This window comes from Accipiter gentilis, unplaced genomic scaffold, assembly GCF_929443795.1.
Source record: "Accipiter gentilis unplaced genomic scaffold, bAccGen1.1, whole genome shotgun sequence".
Classification (NCBI taxonomy): Eukaryota; Metazoa; Chordata; class Aves; order Accipitriformes; family Accipitridae; genus Astur; species Astur gentilis.
This window is the reverse complement of record NW_026060910.1, coordinates 251271-261697: the sequence shown is the minus strand read 5'-3', so window position 1 is coordinate 261697 and position 10427 is coordinate 251271. Positions and strand designations below refer to the sequence as shown.

The following is a 10427-nucleotide window of genomic DNA, read 5'->3' as shown; positions in this document are numbered from 1 at the left end:
TGTAGCCAGGAGGTCCCTGTTGCGCAGGGCGGCCACTGCTGAGATCCAGTATGGCTGCTGCAGGCCCTGGGCATCCTGCATGCCATGTGCCTGCCGGGCCAGTGCCAGCGGCTTCTTTTTCGTTAGCCCCCACAGGGCTAGGGACCTGCCAGGGAGGGAAGGGGCGAGGGGGCCGAGGGGGGCACCGCCTGCGCACTCCAGGCACCACCCCGGCCCTGTGCTCACCCGTCATCGGCGCCTGACACCATGTGCTCCTCACTGATGAACTGGATACAATCGATGGAGCCCCTGTGAAGAGAAGGGGCAACTGCCATCAGTTATGAGCATGCTTTGGGATCCTATTTAGGAGACAAGGGCTCACCGGGGCATCAGCATCCCCACAGTGCCGGCAGGCTCCTAGTGATGCTTGGCACCTGCACACCGCTGCCCCAGCCTGACCCCCCTGCCTCCCCCTGCCTGCAGCCCCCTCTCCCGCCCCAGACCTACTGGTGCCCGTAAAACACAAGCTGCGACTCCTCCGGGATCTTCCAGAGCCGCACGGTACCGTCCCGGCCCCCTGCCGTCACACAGCACTCCCGGCTCAGGCTGTCCAGCCCCGTGATGACATCCTGGTGCCCGAACCTGGAGAAGGAGATGGCAAAGTGCTGTGGCAAGCAGGGCCCTCTGCTACCACAACTCCCCCGGGCCTGCTGGCTCTTGTGACTTCTGACATCCCCAGGCAGGAGTGGCTGCGCAGCTTGCGGTGCGGGCAGGAGGCAGAGCTGCCCTTCCTGCTGGGGACGTGGAGGGGAGGATGCTGCTGGAGTCAGAGCATTGGTGGCTTTGTAGCTCCCGAGCTCGGCCACGTCAGCCCAAAGCAGCACAGGATCCTTGGACGGTGGGAGGCAGAAAAAGGGATTCGCCCCGGCGTGGCCCCGCAGAGGGGAGGGAAGGCTTCAGTTTCAACTTTGGCTTCAGCTTTGGCGTGGCCTTCTCCTTCCCTCTGTTTCAACAGCCCAGCAGAGCAGCTGGTGCTTTGTGGCAAAGATGAAGCGCGTGGACAGGCGTTGTCCTAGACCACTGGAAAGAGTGGCTGTCCTGCCACTCTCCGGAGGCTGCCGGGTCCTCCTCCAGCTGAGGTGTCTCCTTTCCTGTTAGACCTCAGGAAGAGGAGATACCCCAGCCTGCAGAGCATCCTAGGGCTGGGGCTCCAGCGTTGTCTCTGCCTGAGCAGAGTCCTCGCTGGGAACTGAGTGTGACCTCATCCGTGCCCTTGTCATCTGTAAACTCAGCCGTGGTAGGTTAAACCTCGACTTCAGCCTTCCTCGTCCCAGGATGAGGAGTGTCTGAGTTGCCAGGGAGGAGACCAAGGGGCTGGTGTCTTTGCTTGGGCCTTGAAGGACTGTGGGGACAAAGCAGCAGAGGTGAGGTGACAGCCCCATATCCCTTCCAGGCAGGGCACATTGCACCTCACGATTCCCAGGGCCAGGAGGGAACCAGGGGGCAGATGGCTCAGCTGGAAGCTGCTGGTTAGGAATACGCCCCTCCCGAAACACCCCTCTTCCCACAGATGTGCTGGGAGCAGAGCCCCCCTTGCCCAGGCTGGGGGGGGAGCTCCATGCCAAGGTCCTTCCTCCTCCCCGCTGCCCTCACTCACTCTCTCTGATGTACTTGTGCTCGTTCTTGTGCTCATCCACATCCCGTCCAAGGAGTCCTGGGGGGACACAGCATGTCAGGGACCCACTGGCCATCAGGGACCCACCAGCCAGCCTGTCTGGCCACACAGCTCCCTGGGGAGGGCTGACCCCAGGGTGCAGCATCGGGGAGGGGATGGATGAGCCTCCTGCCAGCCCTACCTGTACAGGCAGGAGTGGGAGAGAGTGAAGGGGTGCCCCACAGGTCCTGCACTGGGACACAGGGACCCTGGCAGAGAAAGGGACCCTGGGGCTAGGGGCTCACCGATGAACCTGACAGCCTCCAGCCGCAGGGACTCCTGCGGGCTCCGCAGGTAGGTCTGGCTCTTCCACAGGTAGTACGTGGCCCTGCTCCTCTTCCTGGCCAGCTGGAGAGAAGGGTGCAGAGTTGGCACAGAGATGGCCCCCCCGTTGGGCCATCCCTCCACCAAGGACCACCCTTCTTCTCCCCAGCAGGACATTCCCAGCTCTCCGCTCTCCGCATTGGGGTTTGGAGGGAGCAGAGGGCTCCCAGGCAATGCTAGGGTGCCATCCTGGTGGCGGGGTCCCCTTTGGGACCCCGGAGGTGAGGACAGCCTGGAGCAGAGCCTGTTCCAGGAGGGTGCATGCAGCTGTGGGGACACTGCCCTTGGTCCCCTCTGCTGGGCACGGGCAGGGCTTACCCAGGGCAGATCCCAGGGGTGTTCGGGCTATGCTTACCAAGCACTCGCAGATCCTCCATGCCTGCGCCGTCTCGGCCGGTCGCACCAGCTGCCTCCACTTCAGGAACTGGCCAGCGCTGCGGAGGGCTTCCTGGGAGGCCTGGTGAGCAGCACAGATGCTACCACCACCATGGGGGGCACAGGACCCTGTGTCCTCCCTCCTGGTGGGGCTCAGAGCCTGTCCTGGCCCATGCAGGGAAGACGCACCAGCTGGGGACTGATGCTGCCAGCAGGTTCAGCACCCCAGGGGAAGAGGAGGGCAGCCACCCTCTCTGGCTGGAAGCCTGTCGGGGCTTCAGCGTTTCAGCTTTGGTGGCCCCAGGCTGCTGCGGAGCCGTAGTCCAGTCTCTGGGGCTGCAGGGACCCATGCCAGGGGCTGTGTGGAGGGAGCTGGGTGGGAAAGGGACCCACCTGCCCATCCACCAGGCAGCAGGAGGAAAAAGGCAGCAGTGGGCAGGGAGGGGGGCTCTGCCTGTTCCTAGGGACTCAACAAGCTAGACCTCACAGTGCAGTGTCAGCATTGCCCTCCCCAAAGGACCAGTCAGGTTGGGAATCCCACCTTGGCCACACTCTCGTCCTGGTCATGCAGGTGAAAGAGCAGCGGCAGCAGGCTGTCCCACACCACCTTCTTCATCTTCTTCTTTTCAGCACCCACCACGAGCCCCATTGCAATTTGGAAGAGATGGATGGAGAGCTCCCGCACCGTGTCCAGCTCCTGGGGGAAGAGGGGAGGAGGACCTCAGCCACAAGCCCATGGCAAGCAAGGGGCTGACATGGAGACAGACATCCCCAAAATGGCTGCAGGCAGCCCTGCTGCAAAAGGCAGCGAGCTGCGGCAGGCAGATGGTCTGCCCAGGGAGACTGGGGTCTCCGGGGCTGAGGGCCAGAGAGGGAGGCCCTGCAGAAGGCTGGAGGATGCTGCCAGAGCAGGGTGTGCATTGGTGGGGCTCAGCACGCCTGCTGCCATCCTGCCACCACTGTCCCCCGCTGCGGCAGGGAGGCCGAGCCGGAGTGAGTCCTTGGTGGGGGGTTTGTGACACAGCACGGAGCCACCAAGGGCAGCAATGGGGTCTGGGGACTGCAGGGCAAAGCATCCCCCTGCAGAGCACAGGGGCTGCAGTGGGAGGCGTGAATGGAGGTGCCCAGGAAGGGGGACATGGGGCTCTCCCCCAGCCTTACATTGTTGAAAAGCAGCAGGAGCTTTCCAGCCAGTGCCAGGGCAGTGAGGCTGAGTCTCTTCCCCTCCAGCAGCCAGAGCATGTTGCCAAGCACGGGCAGGGCCGCGGCGCTGGCATCACTGTCATCATCCAGCAGCTGGTCCATAACGTACGGCAGCAGGATAAGGGCTTTCCTTTCCTGTGTGAGACATGCCACCTCCTTTTTGTAAAGGAGCCACCGATCACAGGGGTGAAAACCCTCTCCACGAACACCGGCCTCCCCACTGGGTTCTCTGCAGGCAGTGCAGGTTACGAGGGCAAGGTCCCGGCAGACAGGGCTCACCAGCATGCCCATGGGAAGAGCAGGGCACAGAGGGGGAGGACAGACAGCACTGGCTCCTTGCCAGCCCTTCGGCTGCCCCCTTCTCCACCAGACCCCCCTGGATAGGCTGGTGGGTGACTGGCGCTGCCTGGAAAGCTGCCCAAGCTGCCAGCAGCCCCTGCCATGGCTGCTGTGTTTCACCCTGGGGCTCAACACCTCATGGCCAGGCCCTGCAGACCCCACGCTCAGGCCGGTTGCTCTGCCGCCAGCATCCCTGCTGGGACGTGCTGGCAGTGGGAGCCCGTTCCCGTCAGCACTGCTGCTTCTCTCCTTGGCATGGCACAGCCATGGGGCAGAGGGCCGGGGAGGCAGGAGAGCTGGCAGCAGCCAGCACAGCCCACAATGCCCAGGAAAGCCTGAGCTGCCACGTTACCCACTGTTCCACCCTGGGCTGCTGTCCCGGCTGCCCCCTACTCACTGTGTCAGGCCTCTCGGTGAGCCTGAGGATGGCCCTGAGCACCAGGCTGGGCATCCCCAGGCACTGGCTCTGCAGATAAATGGGGAAGATTTCCAGGGCACGGACCAGCTCTTCACTGATGTTGGTAAAGTCCAGCATCTGAAACACAGGCAGTGGGAGCTGCTGAGGTGTGGTGCTGGCTCCAACCATCAGCTCAGGACAAGGACGCAGGGCAAGACCAAGCCCAGACAGAGAGAGGCAGCAGGGATTGCAGAGAGTCCCCGTGCCCCACACCACAGCACATTGCTTGCTCATCTGCTCCTCCATGGTACCAACCAGAGCCCACCCACTGCCCCAGCTTTCCCCACAGTGGTGGGCATGGGAGAACCGAGCATCGGGGGGAGCTTGGAGTGGTGCCATCAGGCTCACCTCAATGAAGAAGACCATAGCGACCATCTGCCAGGTGGGGTCCTCTGTCCTGAGGAGCTCTACCAGATGGCAGAAGATGGCGGAGCGCAGGCGCCTTGGCATCTTCATCATCTCCCTGACGGGGAAGGAGGCACTGTCAGGCCTGAGCCAGGCAGGCACATCTTTTGGGGGTTTGCACCAGCCTGGACATCGCCAGTCTGTACCACTTTCTCCAAGTAATGGGGACCCCACTGCCATCAGCCCCAAGGGAGGGGGTGGCATGGGGTACCCTGTCCCCAAGGAGCAGGGAGAAGGGGCTCTCACCTGGCGATAATGCGCACTCCCATGAGGTGGGTCTGGGAGCTGAGCAGGGTGTCCCAGCCACCCTGCGCCTCGATGGCCAGTACCTGGTTCTCAAAACCCATGCTGCAGAGCAGCACATTCATGGACTGCACCGCAGACCTGCACAAGGAGAAATGCTTAGCTCCCACCCTGGCTTGGCTCCGGGTGGTTGGCAGGGATGAGAGGAAAGGGATGGAGCACCTGATGGGAGTGAGCTGATCCTGTCGGTGCTCCGTCCAGAAGATGTGCACTTCCTGCAGCGTCAGCTCCGTGGTGAATGACGCTTGGAAAAGCAGCGCCAGGAAAAGCTGGGGGAAAATTGCCTCCACCTGCCACAGGCAGACAGACTGCAGGAGGATCTCGCTTATCGCCCTGGTTGCCTGCAGAAGACACCCGGACGCTAAGATGTCCCCTCATCCCTGGGGAGGTCAAGCCTTGGGGCGGGCAGGGAAGGGGAGCAGGGGCCCCGGACAGCTGAGATCAGCCCCGGAGGTCAGCAAGGCTTCGTCCAGCAACTCACAGCCAGGGAGAGGATGCGCGGGTTGTCCTTGGTGGAGGTGGAGGTCTTGCGCAGTGACTGGTTCACCAGCAAGCTGAGCAGCTCCCTCAGCACCTTGTCCGCAGCCCGGAGGTCAGACATCATCGCCCTCCACATGGCCCTGGCGACACTGCAGGGACACGGGGCTCTGTCAGCAGGGACACCCCAGAGGATGGCCGGGCTGAAATCCCTCGGGAGGGTCTTGGGGCCCCTCTCCTAGTGTGAGAGGAGCCCCCAAAGGCTGGTGGTCCCCTTACCGGGTGCATGTCGGGGAGCACTGCAGCAGGCTGGCCACCAACTCCCTGGGGTGTTTGCGCACAAGCACCACCAGGGCCCTGTCCAGGCTTTTGCGGGCTACCACCGCCCTGACGGAGGGCCGGCTTCTGTAGATGGCCCACACGACGTTCAGCACCTGGAGGGGAGACACGGGTGGGAGTGGGGATGTCAGCATGGTGAGCGCGGCCATTTCCCCAGCTCCTACTGGGAGCTGCTTCCGTTCCTAGTGCGGTATGCCAGCTCGAGACGGCATCAGTGCTAGCCAGGCACAGAGCCAGGGGAGGAACAGTCCCCCAGTGGGCTGGAGCATCAGCTGTGCCACCCATGGGCTATTCACCTGCCCCGGCTGGAAGGCACGGTCCGCCACAAGGACATCCACCATGTGGGCAGCCAGCCTGATGCTGTAGGCGCTTGGGTGTCTCAAGCTCTTGATAGCCATGAGGATGATGTCTGCCTGGTCGGAGGACTGGAGGTATTTTGTGAACATCTGCAGGATGAAGGAGAGGAGGGGAGATTTGTTGCCTCACCCAGAGCATCACCCAGAGCATCTTGACTGTGCAGTGAGAGCGGGGCACGGAGCCAGGCTGCGCTGGGGAGGAGACTGATGGTGGGCATCAGGGTCCCGCAGGGGACTGAAGCTCCCTGAGGGCCTTTGCCTAGCCCCTGCTCAGGAACAGCATGAGCCCCTGTCATCCCCACGCATCGGGTGTCCCTTCACTCACACTGAGCCAAAGGCACTTCTTACCAAGAAGATTTTGCGGGTGTGGCTGATTTTCAAAAGCTGCCAGGGCTTCATTGCTTGCCAGTCCTCCTGGAGCTGCAGCTGCTCTGTGCCATGCAGCCAGGGCCACCTGCCTGGGGGGGAGCAAAAACGGGGTGCTTAGAGAGAGGGTGCAGAAGTGGAAGTGCAGTCTGAGAGCATTGGGCAGAAAAGTTGCTGGCAAAGAAAAAGGGCACCAGCAGATACCCAGGGAGGGTCCAGGGCTATTGTGAGCGGGGGCAAGGCAAAATGACTTTTCAGACTGCAGGCAGGCAGGCAGGTTGGATAAGGCTTTCTCTCGTCAAGGAGAGTGGCCCCTGACTGCCCATGCCTGGGGGATCCAGCCTGACACAGCTTGTCTTACTTCTCTGCTGCAGGACAAATGTGTGCAGGTGATAGAGAGCTTCTGCAGCCTCAGGACGCATCCCCTTGTCCTTGCAGGTGCAACAGAGGGTGAGGTGCCCCACCAGCTTCCCCAGCATTACAAACTGATGTGTCTTGGAGCACTGATGCCTGCGGACTGTGGCTTGGGCAAAGCAGGGGCAGACCTGGGGGAAGAGAGGCAGTGTGAGCACAACGGGAGCCCCAGCTGCTCCCAGAGCAGCTAGGCAGCAGCCAAGAGCAGGGCAGGGCTGCCGGACCCAGGTTCCTGCCTGTGCCCGGGGCAGCCCTGCCCTGCCCTGCCCTGCCCTGCCCTGGGAGAGAGCATCGATGCCCGGGGCAGCCCTGCCCTGCCCTGCCCTGCCCTGCCCTGGGAGAGAGCATCGACAGGACAGGGGCAGGGCAAAGACCCCTGCTCCCGACCTGCTGGCTGGGTGCCCAGCTTCCCTGGGAGGTGCCGGGGCTCAGGGGCACAGGGACAGGGCACTGGGGCTGCCCAGACCAGGAGCTCGGTACCTGTGGCAGGGAGTAGGTGGTGATGAAGTTCACCAGCCTGGCGATCCGTGCCATGGCCCTCTCCTGCACCTCTGCCAGCTGGGAATCGGTGAAGGGCAGCAGCAGCTGGGAGGAGAAAAGCTGCTGGTGTGCCAGGGAGGTGGCATGGCACAGCATGGCACAGCCAGGCTTGCTCTGGCGCAGTGCCTGGTATGGGGCATGTGTCCTTCTTGCCCCTCACAGCAACCTGCTGCGGGCAGGCAGGTCACTGCATCCCGCTTCTGCTGCTGCCTCTGCTGCCTTCCATTCACTCCCCACCAAAAAACATCCCTCTGCCTCCCACCCAAGGACTCCAAGGCTTTGGGGTGACCACCTCACTGGGGACCTGTGGTGGGGGCTCTGGGATATGGCCCATGGTGAAGCTGGAGGGGGAAAGCCCCAGGGCTGGGCTCCCCTTGCCAGACAGGCAGGTCCATCTGGGAGGCAGTGTTGGGGAGGACGGGCAGCGGGCAAGGCTGCAGAGGTGGCGTGGGCTGGGGCAGGAGAAGGGGCTCTGGCGGGAGCCAGGAGGCAGGGGGGTGGGGGGGGGGCATGGCTGGTAAGGAGAGACATTCCCTGCCCCCCTCCTTGCACCAGGTGCTGGGGGTGGGCACCGCTCAAGCCAGGGGTCACTGCCCATGGGGACCCTGTGCCAAGGTCAGACCTCCAAGATGTTCTGCAGCTCCACGATGCCAAGGGTGCCGGCACTGCGTACCAGCACCTGCAGCATGCTGTCCATCGTGGCCAGGGTCTGTGAGGGGGACAGAGTCTTGGGGGCAGCCCTGGAAGCCTGGCAGGGGACGGCCGTGGCCCTGCGGTGCCCAGGAAGGGGCCTCGCAGACAGGGAACTCCCCATGGTTCACCCCCTGGCACACCTTGGAGTAGAGTGAAGCATCAGGGCCCTGAGTGTCCTCCTGAGGAGGCAGGTGGAAGATGTTGCAGAAGCAGGCATACAGGAGGCTGTTCTTCTTCTCCTGCAGAAGCAGCCCCGCTCTGCTGCGGGGACAGAGGAGGAGGCAGACCCTGGGCTTAGAGACCTGAGCTGAGCCCCATGCCATGGGGGACCCCTCAACCCTCCATCACACTGGCACTTGCCTTTGCGGGGAAAACCCTGTGGCACCCCCTGCCCTGTTCTCTGCCTCCCTCTCAGACCCAGGACTGGGGATGCCCCCCACCTGGGACCGGTGCCATCGGGGCCACCAAGCTGGGGGCTGGGGCAGGTACCTCATGGAGATGATGGCCAGCATGGCTTGCTGCTGCACCATAATGCCCTGGGGGCCAGCGGGCTCCTCTTGCAGCAGCACCTGGGGAGCACAGCAGCGTGGGACAGCTCAGGATGGGGCAGTTTCCTTCGCCCAGCAAGAGCCTGTGGGGCTGGCAGAGCCCAGGTGCCCCCATCCTGGCACCCAGTGGTCCCAAGCCCCATGGCTGGAAGGGCTGTGCCCGTCACAGAGCCACAGGCTGGCCAAGGGACCTGCAAACATCCAGCCAGGCCGCCCAGGTGGCTTTGGAGCATCTCCAAGGATGGAGACCTGGAGCAGTGCTCATCCGCAACCCCCCTGCCTGGCCAAGCTCTCATCTGCCCCCGGGGCTGTGTCGCTGCCTGCTGCCCCTGCCCCTGCCCCTGCCCCTGCCTCAGCCTGACTGGCCGTCCCCTCACCTCGATGGTCTCCACCACCTCCGGCTGGCAGAAGTAAAGCATGTCCCACGCAGCGGAGTCCACGCTGGTGGTGCTGCAGACGGTGCAGATGGAGGCCAGAAACCTCAGCTTCTGGGCCTCTTGCTGCCAGCCAGGGAGGAGACAGACAGACAGACAGTGTCAGGGGGGAGAGACAGCCAGGTGGGGGGCCCAGCACAGCCCCCAGCACCTTCTGAGCACGGGACAGGGGCCGAAAGACAGGCTGGGAGACACGGGCACAGCCTCATAGAAGTGGCCACGGATACCTTTGGTCTGCTCCTGAGGAAGGCTCGAATGATGTCCAGGGTATTGTCTTCCTCCCTGGGCAAAGCCAAGGCAGAGCAGCACAGATCTGGCCAAGAGAGAGCAGGAAGGGCTGGGGGGCAAGCAGCAGGGAAAACCCGAGCCCTCTGCCCAGCTCCCAGGGATGCCACAAGCCCTTGCTCAAGGCTGGGACACCGGTGTCCCCTGTGTGCCCCAGGAGAGAGGGTGTGATGCTGGAGGGCAGCACAGGGAGGGGGCCCTGCTGTGGTCTGGTAAGGGATGCGCTGGCACCAGGGCACAGGGAGAGTCCCTGTCCCAGAACGCCAGAACAGAGCTCCCTTCCCGGCCACTGCGCTGTGGGAGCTCTGATGCCAGCCTGGCTGGGGGATGTGAGCCTGGCCCAGGACAAGGCAGGGCAGGCTGGGGAGCCCCCTGCTCCACAGCACCCGCACACTCACCTGCCCGCAGCAGCTGGACCTCGGACATCTCATGGGGCTTTGGCCTGGATCTGGGAGCCGGGGCAGCTCCAGCCTTCTCCACCCAGGCCTGCCTAACGTGGCCAGGGGGTCTCTCCGCCATCCTGCAGGAGGGAGGGAGGAAAGGGGTGAGGAGGACCCCCTGCCACCCCAGGGGTGGTGGGGGCAGAGGTGGCTGTGCTCAGGGGCTCCTCGCTCCCATCCTGTCCCAACACTGTCCTCCCAGACACTGCGGGAGCAGGGCTGGCTGCCACAGGGTGTCGCAAAGTACCCCAATGTCACTCCCCTAAGCCCCCTGATCCCCCCTCCCCAGAAGCCCTCTGGCTGCCCCGGAGCACATGGACCCCTCCTCGCCCTGGGGGGACGGGACTGGCTCCCTCTTCCTCCTCCTCCCGCTATGGGGCTGGGGTTTGTCTGTATGGGGGCATCCCCCTTGTCGCAGACACCCCTCTGTCCTCTG

The 10427-nt window shown here is 63.7% G+C and overlaps 1 long non-coding RNA gene across 1 annotated transcript; it reads right to left on the bottom strand.

Moving 5' to 3' along the window:
* Positions 1-1242: 1242 nt before the first annotated feature.
* On the bottom strand, positions 1243-2970 carry LOC126037096 (uncharacterized). Its single transcript, XR_007505492.1, has 5 exons — positions 2934-2970; positions 2373-2474; positions 1939-2041; positions 1637-1693; positions 1243-1381 (listed from the first exon to the last, which is right to left on the bottom strand). It is a non-coding gene; the product is annotated as an uncharacterized LOC126037096 (long non-coding RNA).
* Positions 2971-10427: the final 7457 nt, after the last annotated feature.